Below are 6,376 nucleotides of genomic sequence, written 5' to 3'. Positions count from 1 at the left end.
AGTGTTGCATCATTCTCCCTAACATTAGCAACATAACTAAAGTGATGACTCACAGGGATCATCAATAAATTAGATATGTTGGTTCATTTCATGAATTCTTTCACAAAATGTTAAACTTGTGCAAAAATCTTTTGACTGATATATTCAAGTGTGAAATGTGGTGAATATGATTGCAGATGGTAAAACGCCGTGAAAATGGGATCAACAAGTTCCTCTAAATATTCCTTCCACCATCTGACTATGTCCCCAGTTGAGGTCAGACGGTCCCCACCCATACTACAGAGTGTTGGCGGCGCACTGCTTCCCTCTCCTAAGGCGCCAGACGGTTTGCCCTAATCTTATCGAGGCTGACTGATAGTCTTTCTCCATGGCTTCCCCTGACTCCCAAACTCGAGTTTTTGCCTCCCAGGTCAGCCCTCGCTGCAGCCTGCTTGTCCTGCCAGTACCTGTCTAATGTTTGGGAAGTTCTATGGGCCAACATGTCCCGATAGAACTCTTCCTTCAGCTTGACGGCATCCCTTAATTCCAGTGTCCACCACTGGGTTCGGTGCCTGCCGCCACAACTGGCACCAGAGACCTTGCATCAAGAGCTACAACCCAGCAAAGGATGCAGAGAACATGGTCCGACTCAATGTCCCCAGCCTCCCTCGGGATCTTGGTGAAGCTCTTCCTGACGCAGAGGGCTCAGCCAGACGTTCCCAACAGACCCTCACAATAGGTTTGTGTCTGCAAGGCCTGTCACACCTTCTCCCCTGTACCTTCCACTGAGGAAGGAGAGGCTGGGGACTCTGAGGAGGACTCTGCCGTCACCCAATCCGAAGTCACCGAGGTAATTATCAAGGTTCTCGGTGGCAGGGCTTCGGGGGTGGATGATATCCTCCCTGAGTACGTCAAGTCTCTGGATTTTGTAGGCCTGTCCTGGCTGACATGCCTCTGCAACATCATGTGGCAGTCATGAACAGTGCCACTGAAGTGGATTGGAGGGGGTGTTCCAACCACAGGGGTATCACACTCAGCCTCCCTGGGAAGGTGTACACCAGGATACTGGAGACGAGGATTCGGCCAATCGTCGAACCCTGGATTCAGAAGGAATAATTTGGATTTTTTCCCGGGCGTGGAACACTGGATCAGTACTATACCCTCTGCAGGTGTCTGGAAAAGGCATTCAACTGTGTCCCTTGGGGTATTCTGTGAGGAGTGCTCCATGATGACGGGGTCTGCACCCCTCTGTTAAAGCCAGTCTGGTTTCTGTACCACTGGAGTAGGAGCTTGGTTTGAATTGCCGGCAGCAAGTCAGACCTGTTTTCTGTGCATTTCAGCAGGGCTGTTTTTGTCACCGTCTCTGTTCATAATATTTATGGAGGGAGTCCATTTTGGGAACCACAGGATTTCATCCTTGCTTTTTGCAGATGATGTCCTGTTGGCCTCCTCAAACCGGGACCTCCAGCATGTACTGGGGCGGTTTGCTGCTGAGTGCAGAGCAGCTGGGATGAAAATTAGCACCTCCAAATCCAAGGCCATACTTCTCAACCAGAAAAAGTGTGGTTTTACCTCTCCAGGTTGGTGGAAAAGTTCTGCCTCAGGTGGAGGAGTTCAGGTATCTCGGGGTCTTGTTCATGTGTGAGGGAAGGATGGAGCCAGAGATCTGCAAACAGATCAGTGCAGCTTCTGCAGTTGGTGTACCAGACCATCACGGTGAAGAGAGAGCCTTGGGGCGAAGCTCTCAATTTACCAGTCAGTCGACAATCCTACTCTCAATTATGGTCATAAACTTTAGGTAATGACCAAAAGAACGAGATCTCTGTAACAAGTGGCCAAAATGAGTTTCCTCTGCAGGGTGGCTGGGTGAGACGCTTAGTAACTCAGGAAGAGCTTGGAGTAGAGCCGTTGTTGCTTCGCATTGAGAGGAATCAGCTGCGGAAACTCGGGCGTCTGTTTCGGACGCCCCCCGCATGCCTCTCTAGCCTAACCCTAACTGGTGGGGTGAAATCGGTCATAGTCCATGAGAAGGCACTCCTCCTTTTTCCGACTGAGAACCATGGCCTCGGATTTGGAGGTGCTGATTTTCATCCCGGCCGCTTCACACTCGGTGACGAAACGATCCAGCGATAGTTGGAGGTCACAGGCTGATGACGCCAACAGGACCACATCATCTGCAAAGAGCAGAGACCCGATCCTGAGCTCACCAAACCAGACCCCCTCAACACCATGACTGCACCTAGAAATTCTGTCCATAAAAGTCACGAACAGAATCGGTGACACAGGGCAGCCCTGGCGGAGACCAACCCTCACTGGAAACGAGTTCGACTTACTGCCAGCAATTTGGACCAAACTCTAACACCGATCGTACAGGGAGCGGACGGCCCGTATCAGGGGGCCCAACACCCCATACTCTCGGAGGACCCCCCACAGGACCCCCCGAGGGATACGGTCGAATGCCTTCTCCAAGTCCACAAAACACATGTGGACTGGTTGGACAAACTCCCATGCACCCTCAAAGACCCTGCTGAGGGGGTAGAGCTGCTCTAAAATAACTCAAAAATTTGAATTTTGATTTTTAAAACATAAAACTCTAAATTGCAAAATTATAAAATGCAGTATAGTCAAGGAGCTTTGGCAAAATAAAATATAGAAGGAGAATCAGCTGTGACTTGAATTCTGCTCCTCTCCCATCATGCTTTGCTGCCTCTTCTACGTGTTTGGTGACTGATGCGTGTGCAGGTGTACACTGGTGGCTGAGACAGAGTGTGTGTGTGTGTGTGTGTGTGGTGTGTGTGTGTGTGTGTGCGTGTGCGTGCGTGCGTGCGTGCGTGTGTGTGTGTGTGCGTGCACGTGTGAGCACGTGTACCATTGAATGTAAGAGTTTTGATGCTGGTGTAGTTTTGGTTGCGGTGCTGAATTTTGCAGTTTGCGTGTGTAGTTTTGTGAATTGTGTTAAACCAGCCCAGTTTGGAAGCTTCTGCTTTTCCGTCTCACACCTAGACACTCTCACACACACATGCACTCATATTATCAGCTGTTTTTCTAACCAACTGCTCTGTTGCACATGATAGAAAATAACACTGAAATAGTTCAAATATTCAGATTGTTGCCAGTCAGACACACGTTGTTAAATTACATAGATATATATTTTTACCAAACATCAAATCAAATCAAATCAATCGTTATTTATATAGCGTCTTATACAGTCAAAATTGTTTCAAGGTGCTTTCCAGAATCCCAGGGCCTGAGGAGAGGAGAGGAGAGGAGAGGAGAGGAGAGGAGAGGAGAGGAGAGGAGAGGAGAGGAGGAGAGGAGAGGAGAGGAGAGGAGAGGAGAGAGAGGAGAGGAGAGGAGAGGAGAGGAGACAGAGGCCTGTCAGGTGATCATGTTTCCGGACCCCAGCAGCCTCGGCCTATAACAGCATAGCTAAGATTTGACCTAACGAACCCTCTAAGTATGATAATTTGTCTGTCTATGATAGTAACTGGAACTATAGAATTAACAACAATAAGCTTTTTCGAAAAGGAGGTTTTAAGTCTGATCTTAAAGTAGCGATGGAGTCAGCCTCCCGTACCTGGACAGGGAGCTGGTTCCACAGCAGGGGGGGCTTGACAGGGAGCTGGTTCCATAGCAGGGGGGCCTGGACAGGGAGCTGGTTCCATAGCAGGGGGGCCTGGACAGGGAGCTGGTTCCATAGCAGGGGGGCCTGGTAGCTAAATGCTCGGCCCCCCATTCTACCCCTAGAGACTCTGGGAACCACCAGTAGACCAGCATCCTGAGAGCGGAGCGGTCTATTGGGCTGATAAGGTATCACTAGCTCCTCCAGGTAGGATGGAGCTAGGCCTCTGAGGACCTGGTAGGTCAAAAGAAGGGTTTTAAAAATGATTCTAAATTTAACGGGCAGCCAATGAAGCGACGCCAGTAAAGGAGTCATGTGACCTCTGTGGTCAATACCTGTCAGAACTCTGGCTGCAGCATTTTGGATCAGCTGGAGGCTTCTTAAAGAGTTGTTTGGACCCCCTGATAATAAAGAATCACAATAGTCCAGCCTGGAAGTAACAAATGCTGGACTAACTTTTCAGCATCATGGTGGGTCAGCAGTTTCCTGACCTCAGGTGAAAAAAGGCACTTCTAGAGACTGTTTTTATGTGTGAGTTGAAGGAGAGATTTTGATCAAAAGTTACTCCTAGATTCCTCACAGAGAGACTAGATGTTAATGAGATACCATCTAGAGTGATCATGTGATCTAATCTATCCCTGAGAGGTTCAGGACCAAACACCATGACCTCAGTTTTTCCTGGGTTAAGGAGGAGGACATTTGAAGACATCCAGGACTTTATGTCTTTAAGACAGGTCTGGAGCTTCACTAACTTCTCTGTCAGTAGAGAAGAAACAGGATGCTGTGATCAACTGGATCAAAAGCAGCACCGAGGTCCAGCAGAACCAGCATAGAGACCAGTCCATGATCTGAAGCTATGAGAAGATCATTAGTGACTTTAAGAAGTGCTGTTTCTGTGCTGTGATGAGCTCTAAAGCCTGACTGAAACATCTCAAACAGGCTGTTCCTCTGCAGGTGCTCCAGTAACTGAGTCACCACCACCTTCTCTAGAACTTTAGAGATAAAAGGAAGGTTGGATATTGGCCTATAATTTGCTAAGACATCAGGATCCAGTGATGGTTTTTTTAAGCAACGGCTTAATCACTGCCACCTTGTAGGACCAGGGTACATAACCTGACACTAAAGAACCATTGATCTGGTCCAGGATAGAACTGCCTATCAGTGGTAAAACATCCTTCAACAGGTGTGTTGGGATGGGATCTAAAGGACACGTGGTGGTCTTGGATTTCTGAATTAGCGAAGACGCCTCAGAAAAATATATAGGGCTGAAGGAGTTTAAGGGCTCGTTGGAGACCCTGTATGTTCCCACAGTCAGCACATCTGGTGATGGTCCAGTGTCGGGATGACCTGGTTAGCTTTCTCTCTGATAGCTAGAACTTTATCAGTGAAGAAGCTCATGAAGTCTTCACCACTAAGGGAAGAAGGAATACCTGGATCTAAAACACTGTGACTCTTGGTTAATTTGGCCACAGTGCTGAAAAGAATCCTGGGGTTGCTCTTATTTTCCTCAATTAAAGAAGAAAAATAAGCTGTTCTAGCCTTGCGGAGGGCCTTTTTGTAAACTAATAGACAGTCTTTCCAGGCTACATGATAGCTATCTATTTTACAAGAATGCCACTTCCTTTCCAGTCTTCGCACTTTCTGCTTGAGGGTCCTGATATGTGAATTATACCAGGGGCCACACCTCCTCTGATTTACTATTTTCTTTTTCAGGGGGGCAACAGAATTAAGCGTGATTCTCAGTGAGGTTGCTGCACCTTCAGCAATAGAGTCAACCTCAGCAGGGCTAAGATTATAATGACTGATCCCTGGGGAAACACACGGTGGTCCTGGGATCAGCACAGGGATCACTTCCTTAAACTTAGCTACAGCATTATCTGAAAGACATCTGCTATAGTAAGACTGAGCTCTGAGCATAGAAGAATCCTTAATCATAAATGTAAAAGTGATCAAAGAATGGTCTGACAGGAGGGGGTTCTGAGGGAACACTGACACATGTTCTACCTCAACACCATCAGTCAGGACTAGATCTAGGGTGTGGTTGAAGCTATGAGTTGGTTGGTTTATCTGCTAATGAAGCCATTTCTAAAGCTGTCATTTACGTCTACATGGATATTAAAGTCTCCAATGATAATGACTTTGTCTGTTCTAAGGACCAAGTCAGGTAAGAAGTCAGAGAACTCAGACAGGAACTCTGAATGTGGCCCAGCAGGGGGCTGATATACAACTACAAACAGAAGTGGCTTTTCTGTCCTCCAGTTCAGATGGGTGATGCCAAGAGTCAGGCTTTCAAATGAACTGGAGCCATGTTTTGGTCTGGGATTAATTAATAACTTGGAGTGATAGATTGCTGCCACTCCCCCTCCTCGACCAGTAACACGAGGAAACATGTCAGTAACATGTCAGTGAAACATATGCATAGAAGACGTATATAAATATAGGGGGAAAAGAGCAGGTGTGGCCCAAGACTTGGTCCAGGACAGGCAAGATCATCCCTGAGACACTGAGGGAAGAAGCGTCTTCCAGCTCACAACCTGGTCTTGGTAATACTGAATGAAACCATGACGTGGCACATGTGAGGGCCAGTTAGCTCATGTGTCTTGAGCAGAGAAACGTGTGCGGAGCCTTTTAAACGAGCCAGTTTGAACAGAAAAATGTCTGCAAACCAGAAGAATGTGTTTCGAGAGTTGAGAAGAGGTTTTTCTCTCTGTGTCAGACGAACCGATTGTGCTGTTCGTGCCATCGTAGCGCTGAGCTGGTCTTGTGGTTTCCTGG

The sequence above is a fragment of the Takifugu flavidus genome, chromosome 11 (assembly GCF_003711565.1).
Source record: "Takifugu flavidus isolate HTHZ2018 chromosome 11, ASM371156v2, whole genome shotgun sequence".
NCBI lineage: Eukaryota > Metazoa > Chordata > Actinopteri > Tetraodontiformes > Tetraodontidae > Takifugu > Takifugu flavidus.
This window is presented reverse-complemented; position numbering follows the sequence as displayed.